Source organism: Pelophylax lessonae (genome assembly GCF_965119305.1).
Source record: "Pelophylax lessonae genome assembly, chromosome: 3".
NCBI lineage: Eukaryota > Metazoa > Chordata > Amphibia > Anura > Ranidae > Pelophylax > Pelophylax lessonae.
Window position 1 is genome coordinate 43933897 of NC_138770.1, and position 22247 is coordinate 43956143.

The 22247-nt window shown below is 47.7% G+C and overlaps 2 pseudogenes across 2 annotated transcripts in view; both read right to left on the bottom strand.

Annotated features, from left to right (window-relative positions):
• The window catches only part of LOC309550793, a 1525103-nt pseudogene extending 1510667 nt beyond the window's left edge, over positions 1–14436 (bottom strand). Inside the window, exons 1-5 of the transcript XR_014226173.1 lie at positions 14417–14436; positions 7034–7148; positions 3212–3346; positions 2562–2709; positions 2348–2445 (exon numbers count right to left, since the gene is read on the bottom strand). The product of XR_014226173.1 is annotated as an uncharacterized misc_RNA (transcript). The remainder of the gene's footprint in view (positions 1–2347; positions 2446–2561; positions 2710–3211; positions 3347–7033; positions 7149–14416) is intronic.
• Positions 1106–2186, bottom strand: LOC309550063 (zinc finger BED domain-containing protein 6-like; annotated as a pseudogene). Its single transcript has one exon. The product of its transcript is annotated as a zinc finger BED domain-containing protein 6-like (transcript).
• Positions 14437–22247: the final 7811 nt, after the last annotated feature.

A 22247-nucleotide genomic window follows, 5' to 3' on the forward strand; every position in this document is an offset into this window, starting at 1 on the left:
ATTTTTGAGACAAATATAGCTTTTGTTTTGGTGGTATTTAATCATCACTGTTTTTTTTATATTTTGCCAAACTAAAAAAGACTGAACATTTTGAAAAGAGGTATTTTTCTGCTGCACCAATAGACACAGAGGAGGCGGCACCGATGGACACAGAGGAGGCTGCACCAATGGACACCGATGAGGCTGAGGGCAGTAGTTTTTCAAAATTGTCAAAAACTGATGTGGAGGGGCGGCGATGTGATGTGGAGGGGCGGCAATGTGACGTGGAGGGGCGGCAATGTGACGTGGAGGGGCGGCAATGTGACGTGGTGGGGCAGCAATGACTGCCTCTACACTGCCAAAAAGTAGAAAAGTGCAGGGGAGGCTTACATTTAAAGGAGCGCTGGGATGTGGAGGAGCAGCACTGTGATGTGGAGGGGCAGCAATGAGAGGTGGAGGGGCAGCAATGAGAGGTGGAGGGGCAGCAATGAGACGTGGAGGGGCAGCGCTGTGACGTGAAGGGGCAGCAATGTGATGTGGAGGGGCACTGTGACATAAAAAGGCACTGTGTTTTAAAGGGGCACTGTAATGTGAAGTGCACTTCAATGGAAAGGGAGACTATGGACACTGATGTAAAGAGGGGGGGGACCGTGATGTTTAGAGGGGTTGTGATGTGAAGGGGACAGGCGGTGAGGATACTAATGTAAAGAGAGGGCTGTAATGTAAAGGGCGCTATGATGTTAAGGGTAGGCTAAAGACATTGATGTAAAGGGGGGGCGGTTGGGGCTGTGATGTGTTTTGCTGCAAACATGATGTTCGGATTTCTGCCAAAAGAAAACTTTACTGACTGGACCTCCGTAAATTTTAATTCTAGACCCCTGATCTAGGTGGACCGTCTGTACTGCTCTCTCTTACCCAGTGATGTGAGGAGCGGCTGATTCTCCATCATGACGTCGTTGAAGAAATCCCGTCATCTGATTCTGAAAAGCTCCTTCATCACATCATAATCCTCATCCCCCTCTTTAAACTTCTTTTGTTTTAGCAACAATGTAATAATCCCTGAAGTTTTCACTCTGAGTATATAAGAAGACATTCATTGTAATAAACAATAAACTACCAATGATTGTCAATCATCTACCTGATGATGGTAAGGGATGGTGTGATCTTCCTGTGTGGAATCCCGGGAATACAGAGGGGCAGGGTCATCTTTCTGGTAGTCTTTTGATGATGGATCCATCTGTAGGAGTAAGGCCTTTATGCTGCCTACCGCTAGCCTTCAGGTGCTGCTCCCACTGAGCTGCGTGGTGAGAAGCCATGTGTCTCTTCATGCACGTGGTACCCAAATGGCTGACGTTACTGCCACGCTTGACACGCTTTAGGCAGACACTGCAAATGACTACGGTGCGGTCTTCAGTGCATGTGTTGAAAAAGGCCCACGCAGCTGAGCTCTGGGGAGTAGACCGGGGGATAACTGTGGCCCGCTCCAAGCAACTGGCTCTGTGCTGAAATAATGGATGACGGGGGGTCCTATATAGAGGGGAAGAAGTAGAAAGGGAGGCGCTGGATGGATGATGACAAGTGTGGCATTTTTGCTGCCAACCGCTAGCATTCAGGTGTTGTTCCCACAGAGCTGTGTGATAAGCACTCATATGTCTTTTCATACACGTGGTACCCAAACGACTGATGCTACTGCCACGCTTGAGGCGCTTCTGACAGAGACTGCATATGACTGCAGTGCGGTCTTCAGGGCATGTGTTGAAAAAGGCCCATACAGCTGAGGTTTGGGGAGTGGCCCGGGGGAGAACGGTGGCTTGCTCCAGTAGAGTTCTGCCATCTGGTGGACGGAGGTGTGTGCTTCCTCTGCTCTTCTGCAAGTTGCTCCTGGATGGCGTCCTGCCTCTCTGATCATCTACCGCTCCCTCACTTCCTGACTCTACTATATCTGGCACCCAGGTAGGGTGGGAGATTTCACTATTATCCCCGACCTCCCCGTCACTTAAGGCAACTTGGCAGCAAGCTAAAGGAACAATTGGTTCTCCTTGCCTATTGCCTCCTCCTTCTATGCTACCGTTGTTCTCCTCCCTAACCTCAGAAGGAAATAGCTGCTGAATATGCTCTTTCAAATAGTAGCCAGAGCTGTGTTCAATTAACTCAGCCGACTCCTCCAGGCCAGTCTGCTGGGCAGAGACTTTCCCCTCAAATATCATGTTCCTCAGATCTTCACCCTAAATCAACAGAATGGCAGAAAATAACATCTGTAAAATAGAAGTATTTATGATGTGAGATCACATAGAAAATATCATCTTGTAAAGTTCCACACATCGTCTCCACATGTCACTTTATGTTCCAGACCCTCAACTCCACCTACCTGATGACGGTGAGGGATGGTGTGATCTTCCTGTGTGGAATCCCGGGAATACAGAGGACGGGGACATCTCTCTGGTGGGTTCCCATTACTGGATCCATCTGTAGGAAACACACACACTGACTGAATACATTGTTTCTATGTGTTTATCAGATGATGGGGGATCTAGGTGGAGCCTCCGTACTGCTCTCTCCTTTACAATAAAGTCTCCTCTTACCCGGTGATGTGAGGGGCGGCTGATTCTCCATCATGACGTCCTTGTAGAGATCCTTGTGTCCTTCAGAAAGCTCCTTCATCACTCCATACTTCTCATCCTCCTTTTTAAACTCTTCCTTAACAACATTATAATCGCCAAGGTTTCCACTCTGAATATATAAAAACATTTATTGTAACAAATATGCTTCTCTGTAAATCATAACTATCAGTAAATGTTATTCATCTACCTGATGATGGTGAGGGATGGTGTGACCTTTCAGTGTGGAAACCTGGGAATACAGAGGACGGGGACATCTCTCTGGTGGGTTCCCATTAATGGATCCATCTGTAGGAAACACACACACTGACTGAATACATTGTTTCTATGTGTTTATCAGATGATGGGGGATCTAGGTGGATCCTCCGTACTGCTCTCTCCTTTACAATAAAGTCTCCTCTTACCCGGTGATGTGAGGGGCGGCTGATTCTCCATCATGACGTCCTTGTAGAGATCCTTGTGTCCTTCTAAATACTCCCACTCCTCCATGGAGAAATAGACAGTGACATCCTGACACCTTATAGGAACCTGACACACACAATGATACAGTCACCATCCAGACACATCCCTTGTCTGTTACTGGATAATGTCCCAGAATTCCCAGCACCACTCACCTCTCCTGTCAGCAGCTCCAGCATCTTCTTGGTGACTTCTAGAATCTTCCCATTGCTGTTTAACTCAGGTATCAGGGAGTGAGGTGGAGGCACTGTGATGGTGATATGATCTCCAGACTTCACAGGAGAAAAACTCTATTCAAGCAAAAACAGTAATATGTCACATTCCCAGAATCCTCCACAGCTTTCCGGTCAGGTCTGTCTTTTGTTAAGAGATAAGAGTGATGTCATTTGACCTCCCAGAATCTTCCTCACCTCTCTGGTCAGGTTTGTGTTGTTTTTTTTCTTGTACAAAAGTTTTTATTTTGAAAATAAGAGCAGTAACATACATCAAAAACACGATACATGTGTACAATTGCATAAGAAAAACTGGAACGCAGAGAAATAGATATTGGCAGAACATGTTACAGACACAGTACGTGCGCCAACCGGGAAACAGCACGGACCAAACAATAACCATTGTCAGGAAAAGGTTCATTACGTTCCAACGAGCAAACAAAGGCTGGGCCTGAGAGTACCAAGCCAGAGAGGGAAACATCAGTACGAGACAAAGAAAAGGAAAAAAAAGGGGGAAGAGTGAAAAGGTAGGACAAACAATAAGAGAGACGACAAGGAGAGAAGCTGAAGAAAAGAGGGGGAAGAGGGAGGGGGGGGGGAGAGGGGAGTAGGTCCTGCGGGGTGCGCGCCCAGGAGGCATTTAGAGAGAGAGAAGGGCGGTCTGGAATCTAGAAGGGGCCACTGTCGAGATCCAGGGGTCCCATACCTTAAGAAACTTAGCGTGAGTGTCAGAAACTATCGCAGTCAACTTTTCGTTAACAAGAATATCATTCATACGGTTTTTGGCCGCCTCAAAACTAAGCGACGGGGTCTACCAAGATCGGGCAATGGTCAATTTCGTAGCCGTAAACAAGTGCTGAGCCAACTGTCGCTGTGCACGAGTCAAATCAGGTATAGGCTTACACAAGAGAGCCTCATACGGGTCCTTCTTCAGGGTGACTTGAAAAATATTACGGAGCAAGGCATAAATCCTAATCCACAGTCTGCGCACCTTGGGACATGTCCACCAAATATGTGCCATAGTCCCCTCCTGAGCGCATTCTCGGAAGCACAGGGGGGAATAGGCGGGTATAAATTTAGCCAGTCTGGCCGGAGTATAGTACCATCGGTAAAATACCTTATATGCATTTTCCAGAATCAAGACATTGCGGGAACACTTAGAGAGAGCCGCCGTCATGTGCTGCCAATCTTCCCTGTCTAAACTGCCCCCCAGTTCTAGTTCCCAGTTAGAATGATAGGCCGTGAAGGGGGGTGTATCGCAGGCGATAATGGAGGCATATAGAAGGGATATAAGTCCCGGCGAGTGGGGCCGTGCCCTACAGATGCTTTCAAATGGCGTAAGCGTATAGGGTAAGGGTCTATGCCTAATGAGTTGCTGAAGAAAATGATGGAGTTGCATATAACGAAAATGCTCTCGCAAAGGTATGTCATGTGAGGAACGAAGGGCCCCAAAGGGAAGTATCTTCGTGGGAGTAAATAACGGGTGGACATCCACAAAGCCATGGTCAGTCCACCAGGAAAACACTCGCGGATTAGCGAGACCAGGTGGAAACCTAGGGCAAGGGAAGAGACGTAGTAAAGGCAAGTGGGGTGAGATCAAGTTAGCGGAGTACTTGACGGAGTCCCATAGGCGGAGAGAATGAAGGAGGCAAGGGCGCAAGTCCGGCGGTCGAAATTTAGGAGGGAGCCAAGGAATAGAAGAAAGGGGGACTGGGCTAGCATCTGCCAGGTCAATCGTGGCCCATAGTGGTAACTGAAACGTGTCATGCAAGTGAGAGAGAGGGGCTATCGACGCCGCAGTGTAGTATGCCTTCAAGTTCGGTACCGAGAACCCCCCAGAAATCCTCCGAGCATACAGAACGCACCTATTAATACGGGGTCTGGAAGAACCCCAAACAAATTTCAAAATCTTTCGTTGATGAATACGTAAGATGTGAGAGGGGATCGGAACCGGCAACACCCGGAAATAGTACAATAGTTTAGGAAGATAGGTCATACGAACGGCTGTGATCCTGCCAAACCAGGACAAGAAAAGGTGAGACCAAGAAGAAAGCAAGGATGTCAAATGGCGAAAGAGAGACGGATAATTAACCGCATAAAGACCTTTATACGTAGGAGATAGTTTAACACCCAAATAGGGTAAAGCAGGGTGCCATTTGAAAGGAAAGGCTGCTTGAAGGGCCGCCACCTCATCAGGAGGCAAAGTAACTGACATCGCATTCGATTTGGCAGGGTTAATATGCAGGCCAGAGAAAACAGCAAACTCATCCAACAAAGCCAGAAGATTAGGCAGCGAAATCCTAGGTGAAGTAAGAGACAACAAGATATCGTCCGCAAATAACGAAATTTTATGCGGGGAGCCTGCCACCTCAATGCCCGAGATGTCATGATGGGTACGTATTGCTTCAGCTAAAGGTTCCAAGGCCAGGACAAACAGCAGGGGGGACAACGGGCACCCCTGCCGCGTACCCCGGCCAATGGAAAAAGGGAGCGACTCGAATCCGTAATATTTGATATGGGCCTGAGGGGAATCGTAGAGGGCAGCAAGCCAGGACAGAAAAGAGGGGCCGAAGCCAAAGTGGCGGAGAACAGCCATGAGATAAGGCCAAGACAGGGTATCAAAAGCCTTAGTCACGTCTAGGGATAAAAGCATAGTGGGTATACGTCGTTGAAGGGCAAAATGCTGTAGTTGAATAATCCGCCGAATGGCGTCCCCTGCCTGTCGGCTGGGCACGAAGCCAACCTGGTCCTTCTTGATCAGGCTAGGAAGGAAGGAATTCAGGCGGGTAGCCAGTATTTTGGTTAATAGCTTCATATCAATATTGATAAGCGAAATTGGACGAAAATTAGCCCATGAAGAGTGATCCCGATCCGGTTTGGGTAGCATGACAATGTTGGCTGTCAACAAGTCCGGAGTAAGGGATTGGCCGTTTTTAACAGCGTTGAACATCGCTGTCAGATGAGGGGCTAGGACAGTGGCAAACTTCCGATAAAACAATGCGGTAAAGCCATCTGGGCCAGGTTTCTTCCCTATCTTCAGCTCCTTGATGCATTGTAAAACTTCGGACTCCTGAATATCGCGGTCCATAAGAGTTGCATGAGAAGCCGAAAGCGTAGGCAAAGAAACGCGTTGCAAAAAGGCATCCGCAGGGTCAGCCTGTGCCGGGGCCGAATACAGTCCAGCAAGGCGACTACGGAATTCTTCCAGTACTCGAAGAGGGATACTAGTGAGCACATTATGGCGAGTGCGCAAAGTGACGGGGGTAATTGTGTTGTTTTTTTTTAATAGAGTTAGGTGTGATGTCATGTGACCTCCCAGAATCCTCTGCAGCTCTCCGGGCAGGTCTGTGTTTTGTTAAGAGATAAGAGTTATGTAATGTGACCTCCCAGAATCCTCCTCACCTCTCCGGTCAGGTCTGTGTTTTATTAATAGAGATAAGAGTGATGTCATGTGACCTCCCAGAATCCTCCTCACCTCTCCGGTCAGGTCTGTGTTTTATTAATAGAGATAAGAGTGATGTCATGTGACCTCCCAGAATCCTCCTCACCTCTCTGGTCAGGTCTGTGTTTTGTTAAGAGATAAAAGTTATGTCATGTTGATTCCCAGAATCCTCCTCACCTCTCCGGTCAGGTCTGTGTTTTATTAATGGAGATAAGAGTGATGTCATGTGACTTCCCAGAATCCTCCTCACCTCTCCGGTCAGGTCTGTGTTTTATTAATAGAGATAAGAGTGATGTCATGTGACCTCCCAGAATCCTCCTTACCTCTCCAATCAGAAGGCAGATGATCTCTAGGGTAAGGTTTAGTATCCTCTCAGTCATGTGACTCCGGTCCTCCTCCATCCTCACTGATGTGGTCATGTGATCTTTGTAGGTTTCCCTGTAGATTGAGAATTATCTAGACTGTATTGGCTGTACAATATTAGGTTTGGGTTGTAAGCGGTTAACACACTGGCACATGTAGTTTGGGTTACTTTATGTTTGTTGAATTTTTGGCACCCTGCACACCTATTGTATTCTGTCCCACCTGCATTATCAGAAATGACATTTATGCAAAGTCTAGGGATGGGCAAACGGTACAAATTGGCAAACTTATGCTCGGCCCGAACATTGCCCGTTCTGTGTGCTTGACGGGATGTTTGCCCGTCGAGTGCACAGTCAATAGGTAGGCTGTTGAGGAGCTTCCCCGGTAACAGCTAAATGGAAAAAAAAAACATTGCAGAGTTTGTCGGCAAAAGAAAAAAAGAAAAACGGCGTGGATGCCCCCCCAATCCATACAAGGCCCTTATCCGAGCATACAGCTTGGCAGGCCAGGAAAGTGTGTGTGTGTGTGGGGGGGGGGGCCGAGTAAGCGCTCCCCTTCTCCTGAACCATACTGCATGCCCTCAACATGGGGGCGGGGCTTTGGGACAGGGGGCTCCCTCTCAACATAGGGGGGGGGGGGGTTTGGGGCAGGGGCCCCCCAGATCCTGGCCCCCCCACTCATTCTCCAATAAAAAAAGTCACAAGTAAAGACAGGAGGCAGTTTTTGACAATTCCTTTATTAAAAGAATTAAAAAACAATCTCCCCTGATGTAGATCAATTGTCAATCACAAGGCCCGCCGTACCACCAGACCTGAAAAAAAAAACACTCCACCCGCGACAAAGGCTAACCACCGTCTGCCTGCTCTGCCGTGTGACAATTCTAGAATAGGTAAGGGCGAGGCCACCTGGTGATGTCATCTGGTAGCAATTCCCCCAAGTGACGTCACCGACCGCTACATGCAGGCGGAGCATTTTTTTTTTTTTTTGGGTCCTGCAGGAGTCAGATGGATCTACATTGGTGGACATTTTTTTAATAAAGGAATTATCAAAAACGACCTCCTGTCTTTATTTTTACACTTTGTTGGTGAGTGGATAGGGATACTATTTACCCCATACTCATTCACATGAGGGGGGCCCCCTCATTAAAGGGGGCTTCCAGATTCTGATAAGCGCCCTGCCTGGGCGACCTAAGCTTTGAGGAGACCATGGGGAATACACAAATCCTTCAAATGGCAGGTTTGGGCAATACTTTAAAGCTGTACATGGTGTACAGGGACCAGCATGAATTTCAGGGACGACATTAGTAGCAGTATACTTAGTGAGTACTGGAGTCAGGTCAGAGACAGACCTAAAAACAGAATCAGAGTCAGAATCTTCAGACATTACAGGCTACGTCCCCAAACCCAGAGGGGGGGGGGGTCTGAGAGCAGCCATATTGTCAGTGTGTTGGATCTGGTTAATCCCACTTTACACCGTGAGACCTATAGCCTGTTGCCATGAAGTCTGTGACTCCTAAATAATCAAAGCAATGCTTAGGTGTGTATTCCATGTACTTCAATGTAGGATATGGACAGATGGTCACTGGCAGGCTCTCCCTATTGTCTATTGAGCTGTGACGTGGATTGTGTTAAGTCTGTCTGTTTCATTGTTAAATGTTAATGACCTCACATTGTTTCTGTCCAGATGGCTAGGTAATTAGTTCAGGTTAATTCTATTTCTGTATACAATTTCATCTGCATAGGATAATGTAATTAGGCAACCCCTGACCTGTGTGTGATAATCTGATCAGGAGGGGGAGGTCCATGCTGTATATAAATTCTGTGTGACTGTTCAATAAAGATAGATTCCAGTACAAGCTATGTTGTCGGCAAGCTTTGTATGGGGGCGGCTGGGAAAATCTGATATCTATGTTCACGACTGGGAGGAAGCCGTATACTGATGGAAGTCCACAAGTACAGTGTGGGTTGAGGTTCCATTACAGATGGGGAGAGCTCGTTCAATAAGGACACATCAGTGGAGGTGATCTATAAAGGGCAAGATTCAGATTCACCTCAACCTTGGGGTTTTGTGCACTATACCAATAAACTGTTGTGGCAATGGAGAGTTTTACCAAGCTATACCTGCTTTAGCTGTATTTTGTTTTTTTAACCTCCTCACATCCGCGCTACAGCCTATATACGGCTGCAGCGCGGACTCGAATTTTCGGGAGGCCGTTTTTAAACGGCCTCCAGTGACACGCCCCCCCGCGCGCTCCTGCGAGCGCGCAGCGGGGAGAATCTGTGTCGGCCGTGTCCAAGGGACGCAGCCGATCACAGATCGTGGTGAATGGCCAATCACAGCGGCCATTCACCACGTGATCAAGCCGTCCAATGAGAGATAATCTCATATGTAAACATATGAGATCATCTCTCATCGCCGGCGCTCCTTCCTCACACAGACACTGCAGTGTGAGGAAGGAGGGGGAGCCGACAGCCGCTGGGGACACAGAGACATGTAATCAGGGCACTGATCACCAGTGCCCTGATTACTGAAGGTAAAAAAAACACACACATTGCCCCCCCATCAGTGCCCACAGTGCCCGCCATCAGTGCCCCCATCAATGCCCACAATCAGTGCCCATAGTGCTGCCAGTCAGTGCCCATCAGTGCCTGCTCATCTAGGCACTGATGAGCACTGACTGGCAGCACTATGGGCACTGAGTGTGGGCACTGATGGTGCTGCCCATCAGTGCTCATCAGTGCCGCCCATCAGTGCCACCCGTCAGTGTCCATCAGTGCCACCCGTTAGTGTCCATCAGTGCCGCCTATCAGTGCCCATCAGTGCCACCCGTCAGTGCCACCTCTCAGTGCCCAGCAGTGCCACCTCTCAGTACCCAGCAGTGCCACCTCTCAGTACCCAGCAGTGCCGCCTATCAGTGCCACCTATCAGTGCCGCCTATCAGTGCGGCATATTAGTACCTCCTCATCAGTGCCCATAAGTGCCACCTCATCAGTGCCCATAAGTGCAGCCTATCAGTGCCCATAAGTGCAGCCTATCAGTGCCCATCAGTGCCGCCTCATCAGCGCACATCAGTGAGGGAGAAAAATTTATTTTCAAAATTTACTCGCAGAAAATAAGAAAAACTTTTTTTTTTTTTTCAAAATTTTCTGTCTTTTTTCTTTTTTTTTGTAAAAAATAAAAAACCCAGAGATGATTAAATACCACCAAAAGAAATCTCTATTTGTGTGAAAAAAATGATAAAAATTTCATATGGGTACAGTGTAGCATGACCGCGCAATTGTCATTCAAAGTGTGCGAGCGCTGAAAGCTGAAAATTGGCCTGGATGGGAAGGGTGTTTAAGTGCACAGAAGGCAAGTGGTTAAGAGGACTTCTTCCTATGGCTTTCAGATCTGACGCAGGTGCTGCTGATCCAACCAGTCTTAGTGACCGCATGTATCACTGCTAAAACTGTTATGTAACAGTATCAGTCAAATGATTAGGCAAACAGCAATGATGCCTTGGTGTTTACTGAATGAACTCAGGATGAATTCACGATCCAGATATAGAATGATAGGAAGGTATGCAATAGTGCTGAACAAAGAATAACAGTCAATGAAGCTATACAGGTAACAGGGATGCATAGGAAGAGTCTCCTCCCTAGACCACTAGGCGGAAGCCTAATACAATATAAGAGTATCAGCAAAGTTCAAAGCAAAGATTAAAACAAATATATAGTTACTAGCAGTTCCCTATAAATGGAGTGTAACACCTCTCTCACTAGGAAGCAGAAAGTAGCTGTTAGTTCAGGTAGTGGTTCACAGGGATCCACATGCAGGCTCCACAAATGTAAGGTTGGAGCGGTCTTTAGTCTGGAGGTTCAGGTGGCTGAAGGTAATGCCACCCCACTGAAAGGCAGTATTTTAGAGTCAGCACAGCGTGTAGGCGGGTGCAATTAGCTAATCTGCCACTAGGTGGCGCTGTTCCAGATTAGTGTCTGGTTACAGAAGACAGTGCCATAAGCTGCTAAACCCATTTTAGTTAGAGCCCTCCTATGGTATGTAATGGGTGAGTCAGTGCCCACATATAAGTCAGGTTAAGAGGAACCCTAGTGGGGCATGGGAGCCAAACACCCCACACCAGTACAGTTGTAACCAGCATATGGAGACCCTGGACAGAGCTGGAGGCTGGGGGGAGTAGAGCTGCACCCAGGAGAGCCGACTTTAAACTTCCTGACCCTCATGGAGGTGGGGCGTAGGACAGTTTGCAAAAGGCCTTTTAGACTAGGCCAAGAGTTCTCTAAATGAGGCTATTCCCCTGGGAAGTCCCAGGAGAGGTGTACCTAGGGGGAGGTGACTGCAGAGATCCCATTCAAGTGAGTACTAATGACCCCAGGCGGACAGAGACTGTTAACATAGCTCCCAACTGCCACTGATTTCAGGGGAGTGTCCCGGATTTGGAGGGACTGACCCTTATTTGGAACAAAGTCCCTCTGTCCCTTTCCCCGCCTCACTTGTCCCTCATTTTGGTCTGATCTATACAGTTGTATATAAAATTCACTTTTTTATCTTTCAAAATGTGTTTCCTGGTGCTAAACCATTCATCCAATTTCTAAATTGCTGCATCTAAAAATGTCAAAAGGTCAGGACTCTGTGCAGCTCAAAGGTGTTCTATGGGGGTTGAGGTCAGGACTCTGTGCAGGCCAGTCAAGTTCCTCCACCCCAAACTCGCTCATCCCTGTCTTTATGGACCTTGCTTTGTGCACTGGTGTGCAGTCATGTTGGAACAGGAAGGGGCCATCCTCAAACTCTTCCCACAAAGTTGGGAGCATGAAATTGTCCAAAATGTCTTGGTATGCTGATGCCTTAAGAGTTCCCTTCACTGGAACTAAGGGGTCAAGCCCAACCCCTGAAAAACAACCCCACACCATAGTCCTATACCAAATGATTTGGACCAGTGCATAAAGACATGGATGAGCGAGTTTGGGGTGGAGGAATTTCACTGGCCTGCATTGTGCCAAGCGTAAAGTTTGATGGAGGGGGAATTATGGTGTGGGGTTGTTTTTCAGGGGTTGGGTTGGCCCTCTAGTTCCAGTGAAGAGAACTCCTAAGGCATCAGCATACCAAGACATTTTGGACAATTTCATGCTCCCAACTTTGTGGGTGGTCCCTTCCTGTTCCAACATGACTTTGAAGCAAGGTTCATAAAGACATAGATGAGCAAGTTTGGGTTGAAGGAACTTGACTGGCCTGCACAGAGTCCTGACCTTGGCCCAACAGAACACCTTTGGGATGAATTAGAGCAGAGACTGCGAGCCAGGCCTTCTTGTCCAACTTCAGTGCCTGACTTCACAAATACGCTTCTGGAAGAATGGTCAAACATTCCCATAGACACACTCCTAAACCTTGTGGACAGCCTTCCCAGAAGAGTTGAAGCTGTTATGGCTGCAAAGGGTGGGCCAACTCAATATTGGACCCTACGGACTAAGACTGGGATGCCATTAAAGTTCATGTAGCAGGCATCCCAATACTTTTGTGTGTTAAGGAATGATGGCGCCTTACGGTGCTGCATAATGCTTTCACATGTGACTGCTGTGGACCGTCCACTAAACTCTATTGACATGTATTGTCAAGTGACTCCGGAATTTATGTCTATGTGATTTTTTTGTGTGTAAGTGCCACCAGTAAAGTGCAGTAACCCTATTTATGTGTGGACATTATTTCCTTTAGGGATATAAAGGTCAACAGCCAGGAATGTCACGTGGAGGTCTCTGGCATTGAGTGGGGCACAACATGGCGGAGGGCTTGGCCTTAGCAGGGCAGGACAATTTTCCAGCAAACACCGAAGCGGGTCAGGAACTTGTGCTTTTGGCTCCAACATCCAGCCAATCGCAACCCCCTTAAAATTGTCCACCGTGACTGGAAAGTTGGAAACTGCATGCTCTTGTGCTCGTCAGCAGCCCCCCGCGGGCCATATCAAAAGTTTTTTTTTTAATGGCAAACAAAGGCAATTATTATTATTATTCTATTAACCGCTTGCCGATTACGCACAGTATATTTACTGTGGCAGTCAGCCCCTCACAGGCAGAGCGACCTAGGTCTACGTCGCTAGCCTGTGAGGCTCTGGGGAGCGAGCGCCGCCGGAGGCGCGCTCCCACGCGGTCACGGACCCCCCCGCGCGTGTGACCGGCGGACCCGATGTCCGCCGGTCACTCGACGATCGTCGGGGGAGAGGGAGAAAGTCAGGCGGCTGATGTAAACAAGCCACCTGTCATTCTCCCCGATGAAGAAACACCGATCACACGGTTCTACAATGTACAACCGTTGATCATTGTTCCTACACGTCAAGCCACAGCCAATCACAGTAAGAATCACTCCCCTAGGGACACACACAGCCCCTCCCTCTCAAATAAAGTTAACCCCTTCACTACCAGTGTATTTTTACAGTATCAGTACATATGTATAGCACTGATTACTGTAGAAATGTCACTGGTAACCCCAAAAGTGTCAAAAATGTCAGTCAAGGGTCCGATCTGTCCGCCCCAATGTCGCAGTACCGCAAAAAAAAAAAAAAATCGCAGATCGCCGCCATTACGCGTTAAAAAAAAAAAAAACAACAAAAATCTTTCCCTTTGTTAGTAAACGCGATAACTTTTGCGCAAACCAATAAAAATACGCTTTTTGCGATTTTTTTTTACCAAACATAGGTAGCATAAAACAAATTGGCCGAAAATGTTAAAAAAATTTTGATTTTTACATTTTTTTGGGGGGGAATTTCATATAAAAAATGTGAAAAATATTGTTATTTTTGCAAAATTGACACCCTTTTTTTGCTTATAGCGCAAAAAATAAAAATCGCACAGGTGATCAAATACCACCAAAAGAAAGCTCTGTTTGTGGGAAAAAAAGGACGCCAAATTCGTTTGGGTACAGCGTCGCACGACTGCGCAATTGTCCGTTAAAGTCACGCAGTGCCGAATCGCAAAATACCCCCTGGTCTTTTAGCAGCCAAATCCTCCGGGGCTTAAGTGGTTAATAACCAAGGCAAAAGTTTTGAGGTTCCTCATAAGGCTCCATTTAGACTTTAGCCTTTCATGAATGTCGCGTGTAGTTACAAAATGTGCAATAAAACCCATGCCGCGCACCTAAACGTGCGTTTGTTCACGAAGAAAAAAAAAAAAAACACGTGAAAAACAGCAAAGTGCTCGAAGCTCAAAAGGTAAAAAAGTTATGCGAGCTTCTTTGCGTCATTCATGGAGCGTAGGGTAGCCCGTTAATAGACATGTGTTGTGCAACGACGCATGCAGGTACACGCACGTGTGTGACTGAGGCCTAAGACTTCTCATAGCTAAAAAGAACTATATTACCTCCTCTGATGCCAGTTCCAGCAATGTCTGCCCTCTACTTCCTCCCAACTCACCTCTCACCCAGAACTTCCTGTCTGTGCCTGACATCGCTTCCTGTCTGTATTCCATAGAGACTTCCTGTCTGTATTCCATAGAGACTTCCTGTCTGAGTATAACTGAGATCACCATCTTGTGGGGCTCAGAGGAACTGCAGTCCAGAGAAAGGTCTCTAGTGTGCATTCTTCTTCCTCTTATGATAATTATTATTATTTTACAGGATTTATATAGCCGAAACAGGTTGCGCGTTCCTTTACAATTGTAACAGGGTTTTGAGGGTGCCCCCTAGTGTCTTTGGGGTCCCTAACCCTAGTTAACTCACTATGCCTGACAGGCGTATCCTGAGCCTCCGCTATCTGGGAGCTGGGGTACATGTCTGCGGCAGTGCCTCCACCCAGTGGGGCATCCGGGGTAAGGATGTGGGGTCCCACTGGGAACATACTTGGTGCAATGAGACTGACACAGCCTAACTGAAACTAACTTTATATAGTAAGTAGCAAATGAACCAACATACATAGGAAAATACAATAGAGTAACACAGATAACAATGCAATGTGGATTTTCCTCACCCACCCACTAGCACACCTGCGTCCCACCCCCTTATCTTCACCCTAATGGCCCTTGGTGCACATAGGAGAGTTGGGGCCTTTATAAGTCCTGCTCCGCAGGGTCACTGAAGGAGCCTGAGCTGTGCAATGTCCACTCTGGACCTCAGAGTCTTTACTGTGAGTGAGGAGACAGGTGCCCTGTGGTGATACAGGGAGAGGCTTGGCTTACCCTCACAATGCAATTTACCAGATCAGTCCGCTGCAGTCTCCTCTCACTGGATTCACCAGACGTCTGGACTCAGTGCTTATCTTTGCCAGGGGTCCCTCTCTCAGCTGGTGTGGTCTTGGGTGAAGTAAGTTCTCTCATCAGGGTTCTATCTCTGTGCTGCAGTCTTTCACAGCTAGTCACATGTCCTTTCTCTGGCTGAGCATGTGGTAACTTCTAGAAGTCTTCCATGACCTCCTTCCTCAGAGCTGTGCAGGAAGTCCTCCCAGGACATTAATAGGTGATAAAACCTGAGCAGAAGGATAAGAAGTCATCCAGAGCTGGTGTCTATCTCCCTCAGTCTTTCCTCACACACCACTTCCTGGTCACACTGTGATGATGCCACAATCATGTGACTGAAAAGGCCAAGTCCTGTGTTCAATGCTCAATGTTTTATTAACTGCATACTGAGTCCATCTGCCATCTACTGGGCATTTCAGATAATACAGCCTGTGTAACTCAATTAGGGTTACACAATATAAAGAGAGGGCTGTGAAGTTGGAAGCTGTAATTGCCTATTTGTTTTCTGCTGTTTTGTACATTACAACTTTGCATTCTTTTGTGAGTGTTTATGGAACATTTATGCTGGAATGTGTTCAAATAAAACTTTCTTCTGAAATAAAAAAAAATTAAAAAATTGCATATATACTATATATATATATATATATATATATATATATATATATATATATAAATAAAGGAAGACAGTACAGTTCCAATACATTTAAATACAGAAGGAATAAGAGGATCCTGCTCGTGGAGCTTACAATCTAATATGGAGGGGAAGGTGGTACAGAAGGTAATAGCTATGGGGGATGATCTGTTGGAGGTGGTCAACGTACTGTTTTTAGGTGGAGGTAGGTTTTGGCTTCCCTCAATAAATGAGTTTTCAGAGGTTGCCTAAAGGTGGAATGTTTGGGGTAGAGAGTGCCAGAGGATGGGAGAGGCTCTGGAGAAGTTCTGGAGACCAACATAGGAGGAGAAGACGAGGGAGCCAAAGAACAGGAGGTCTTGGGAGGAACGATGTAGGCAATATGCTGGGATGAGGATGGTGATGTAACTGGGGGCAGTCAATATGTCAATATTGCTAAGTGTCCTGGATGCTGCAGGACAGTCCCAGGATTTAGTCCAGTCTCCTCATCCTGCAGGTTCCAGGCAGGCCCAGACTGGGACAAAAAACAGGCCAGGGCATTCCAGACCGAGCAGCCAATTTCTGCAGGGATTTGGGGGGGGGGGGGGTGGACACCCACAGACCCAGTCCCTTGTACTGCGACCTATAGAGGCACTGCCACACAAAGAGGACTGCACTGCAAATGGACACCGCAATGGTTACATTGCCCCCCCCCCACAGAGCAGCCCCCCTCCACCACAGTGCACCCCCAGCAATCACAGCCCCCCACCACAGTGCCCCCCCACACCACAGCACCCCCAGTACTCACGGCCCCCCCATACATCACAGAACCCCCAGCAATCACAGCCCTCCCACACATCACAGCCCCCCACCACAGTGCCCCCCTGCACCACAGCACCCGCAGTACTCACAGCCCCCCCACACACACATCACAGAACCAACAGCAATCACAGCCCCCCACCACAGTCCCCCCCCGCCCCCTCCACACCACAGAACCTCCAGCAATCACAGCCCTACCACACATCACAGCAATCACAGCCCCCCACCACAGTGCCCCCCTGTACCACAGCACCCCCAGTACTCACAGCCCCCCCACACGTCACAGAACCAACAGCAATCACAGCCCCCCGCCACAGTGCCCCCCCCTCCACACCACAGTACCCCCAGCAATTACAGCCCTCCCACACATCACAGCAATCACAGCCCCCCACCACAGTGCCCCCCCACACACCCCAGCACCCTCAGTACTCACCACCCCCCACACACATAACAGAACCCCCAGCAATCACAGCCCCTCACCACAGTGCCCCCCCCCACACCACAGCACCTTCAGTTCTCACAGGCCCCCCCCCCCACACACACATCACATATACCCAAGCAATCACAGCCCCCACCACAGTGCCCCCCCCACACCACAGCACCTCCAGCAATCACAGCCCCCCACCACAGTGCCCCTCCTCACACCACAGCCCTTCCAACAATCACAGACCGCCCCCATACACATTACAGTACCCCCAGAAATTAAAGCACCCCCAGCAATTACAGCACCCCCAGCAATCACAGCCCTCCAAGAAATTACAGCCCCCCACCACAGTGCCCCCCCCCCACATCACAGCACCCCCAGAAATCACAGCCCCCAAAGCAATTAGAGCCCCCCCACCAAGTGCCCCCCACATCACAGCCCCCCAAGCACCACAGTGCCCCCCCCCCCCACATCACAGGACCCCCAGTAATCACAGCCCCCACACACATGACAGCACCGCCAGCTGTAACATAAATATCAGATATGGAATAGCTTTGCATTAGCTAAATATGAAGTGATCTGTAGAAATATGTAGTGAATTGTAGATGTAATGTCATTTTGGGTTAATGAATGTATTATCACACACATGTCCTGTTAGTAGCATTTGAAAGGACACAGCTGGGATAGAGTTGACACCTACATGCCAATGAAGTCCCCCATGCCGGTAAACAAGAGAATTGTCACCTTCTGGAGGCTTCAAAGAAGACTGCTGGTCACCTTGGCTGCAGAAATCAGCAGGAGGGTGACAATAGGTTCCGAACCGTCTGTGAGCTGTTGCTGCTTTTATCAGATCAAAGGCAGGGCCGTCGTTTCCACTGGGCATGCCCGGCGGTTGCCCGGGGGCCCCACTTGCCAAGGGGCCCCACATGGATGGTGGCACTGGCAATTACTGTCCCTGGGGGTCTAGGGCCCCCCCGTTCCGTTGTCCGCCCGCCGGCGGCGGCCGTGGCTCAAGTCTGCACTGCACAGACACTGGTTGCTAAGGCCAGCCTGATTGGCATCTAGCAACCAGTGACGTTAGCAGAGCAGACCCAGGGGTGAACGCCGTTCCCATTAGCTGCCGATCCCTGCAAGACTGACCTTTGTCCTCCCCTCCCTCTGTCTTCCTCCTCCTCCATCGGCTGCTATAGCAAAGTCCCGCCTCCTAGACTGGCTCCAGTGATACACTGATCCAATGCCGGAAAATTGAATCAGTGTGACGTGTATTGTAGGAGCCGGTCTAGGAGGCGGGACTTTGTCCTCTCCCCCTCCCTCCCTGCAATCTTCTGGGACATGTCAGAGGTCCCAGAAGATTGCCGGCCAATCACGACGCGTAGCGCAACTCGCGCATGCGCAGTGCGTACCCGGCTGTGAAGCCGCAAACTGTCACAGCCGGGTGCCCACACCAGTGATGCCGGCGCCGCAGACAGAGAGGGAGAAGAGCGAAGCTTCGGGCGGCCGCATCGCTGGACCGTTGGACAGGTGAGTGTGTTAGGCTGGAACTCCGCTTTAACAGATATATGTCCCATTATATTTACATCAGCTTTTCTATGAAAAAAGGCACAGGGGGTGTTCCAGCATTACAAAAAGACATGGCTGGCTGTGTTCCTCTCTGCATCTAAAGACATTATTTTAATTTTTGATTGTTAGGATACTAACTTATTTTTATTACCTTCAAAACCATTTTGTCTGCATCTAATGCTTCACAGTGCTAGTAAAATGTTAATGTAAACAGGTTTTAAGAAATGTTTTGTGATATACTGTGTGTGTGTATATGTGTGTGTGTATATACTGTATATAAATATATATATATATATATATACACAAACACACACACTTTTTTCTTTTTTTGAGGTGGGGGGGCGGAATCTTGGGTGAGTTCCCCACTTTTTTTTCTCAGGACTTGACCCCTGAGCAGACCCATGATGCACAACGGAGGAGGATCCCTCCTCCTCGTCGGCTCGTCATCCTCTCCTCCGTCTCCCTGCCTAGAAGACTGGCTCCGCCTCCACCCACCTTCTCCCATGTGCAGCCGTTGTGAAAAAGGTAAGGCAGCCAGCCAGCCCAGCTGCCAGGCTGCTTGATATTCTTTTTTTTAACTCTCTCCATGGCATGATGATGATCGACACAAGAGACAACTACCTGTCCTGGACGATATACCTTACTATATATTGGTCCCTGTAATATGTATATAGTAAGGTATATATCCTCCAGGCAGTAGTTGTACTACTCTCTCGTAGTATAGTGTTCCCTGTAATGTGTATATAGTCTATATACATATTACAGGGACCGATTATATACTACAAGAGAGTACAACTACTACCTGGAGTATATACCTTACTATATACATATTACAGGGACCAATATATACTACAAGAGACAACTACCTGGAGTATATACCTTACTATATACATATTACAGGGACCAATATATACTGCAAGAGAGTACAACTACTACCTGGAGTATATACCTTACTATATACATATTACAGGGAACACTATATACAAGAGAGTACAACTACTACCTGGAGTATATACCTTACTATATACATATTACAGGGACCAATATATACTACAAGAGAGTACAACTACTACCTGGAGTATATACCTTACTATATACATATTACAGGGACCAATATATACTACAAGAGACAACTACCTGGAGTATATACCTTACTATATACATATTACAGGGAACACTATATACAAGAGAGTACAACTACTACCTGGAGTATATACCTTACTATATACATATTACAGGGACCAATATATACTACAAGAGACAACTACCTGGAGTATATACCTTACTATATAAATATTACAGGGAACACTATATACTACAAGAGACTCTTTTAGTATATAGTAAGGTATATACTCCAGCCTAGTTGTATTCTCTTGCAGTATATATTGGTCCCTGTAATATGTATATAGTAAGGTATATACTCCAGGTAGTTGTGCTCTCTTGCCATGATGAATGCATGTCCTCGCTCACCTCCTCCGGACTCCTCTCCGCCCTGCCATTTTTATTCTCGTGGGTGATTGTGTAGGCAGGGGGCCCCAGTGCACTGCATTGCCCAGGGGCCTATAAGGCTCTTAAGATTGCACTGATCAAAGGAATGTATTTTATCTTTCATAAAAGTTAAAATATTAGTGGTAGAGAGATGAAAATAATTCCTTCTTATGGCTCACATGTGGGGCGACACGTACATGTAAATCTGTGTCTGTGGCATGTGTGGGGTCCGGGAAAATTGCACAAAACCGTTGTATGGCGCCTGATTGCGGCAGGCAGGCAGTGTTTGGTACTGTCGCGATCAGACCGATGCACTGGTGTCAGAACTCCTATCCCTGACCCAGCGGTCAGCGCCATTCTGGGCCAATTCCACTCTGGTCAGTTCAGAACACAGAACATCGGGTGGGCTGAGCAGGGCACAACCCACTGGGGGTTGATTGGGTAAGGGCTAAAGTCCAGCCCACATCAATATTCCAATAAATTGGGAAACCAGAGATTTGCACATTGTTCTTCCTTGAAGCCAGTTCTGAACTGAGGAGTTCCTGCACGATTTCCGGTATGCTTCTGCCAAAGAGATAAGCTTAGGTGAAATTTATTTCTGTTTTATTCCCTTTTATTTTCATAGCAAATTGCCAATTGTGTGTCTTTTTATCTTTTTGTATTTTTTGTAACTGCTTCTGTTTGTATATATTTTTTATGCACTGCCCACTTTCGGGATATTAAATTATAAAATTAATAAGTGACTTCTGTGTACTAAGCTGGGACTCATACCTCTAGAGAGATTGTTTGCATATTAGTGCCTAAATCGCTTGATATACGCTACATGCCAATCTGTATGCAATTGCACTGTGTGTTGGCAGATTGCATGCAGATTGTACACCAGAAGGAGATCTGTGTGTGTGTGGTTTCCCAACAGACCAGTCTGCGGACAAACTGTTGGGTGGTGGCAGGCTATTGTTTGTGGTGTGTGGGTTTGGGGACAGTGGAAAGAGTGATTAGCACAGGGGTTCTGGCTTGTAGGATAGCTGGAGAAATCCAAGTAGTGTGTGGTAATTGCTAGACTGCTCCCCAACCCTTAGAGTGCACCAGATTGTATGTAAGATTTGTATCTGCCTGTGTGTGGTCAGCCAGCTGGATTGGAGTGGAGTCTCCCTCTAGTGGTGACCAAAGGCAGTGTAGGCTGTGAAAGTATTGCAGCTAATCGAATTACTTAGTAGGAATTTTCTTTATTTCCGTTATCCCCTTATACTCCCCAGTCACGATTCATCACGTCTCAGTAAGCTAGTCGCCGTGGGCGTGGTCGAATTGTGACACCAGCAATCACAGCCCCCCCACCACAGTGCCCCCCCACACACAGCACCCCCATCAATCACAGCCCCCCAAAAACAAATGGATAATCGCAATTTTTTTTTCACTTACCTGGTTTAGAAGAAAATATACTTACCTTACTTCCTCTTCCTCCCCTCGGCGGCCATGGCGATTCGTCACTTCCTGGCTTGCAATGATTCCTGGGAGCTGAACGTCATCGCTCCCAGGAATCAATGCACCTGCACTGGCCCCGACGTCAGTTCCGGTGCAGGCGCCGTCATACCTTGCTAAACAGCTTCTGGGCATGCCCAGAAGCTGTGCAGGGATGACGCTGCAGACCCGGAAGTGACGGCGGGGCCGTTGCAGTGCATCGTGGGACCGAAGAAGACGGAAGAGGACGCAGAAGAGGATCGCGCTGGCTTCAAGCTGCCCACACCTGAGATGGCAGCGCTGGACAATACATTTTCAAGGTAAGTATTTCTTGCAGGTAAGTGCGACCCGGGACAGATCAGAGGCTAGCCATTGTGGAATGCACTAGCCCTGACTGTCCCGGGGGTATTTTTATTAAAAAAAATGTCCCAGGGTGGAACTCCGCTTTAATGTAGGCTTACCTGTAGGTAAAAGTTAAAAAGCGGAATATACTACCACTTTAAGAAGGTAAAATCTTCCGGTCCTTAAGTGGTTAAGGTGGCAATTAAACTCACTTTGCGCCTTATCTGCATTAAATTTGCCTCAGAACCTGCGTAAATAAT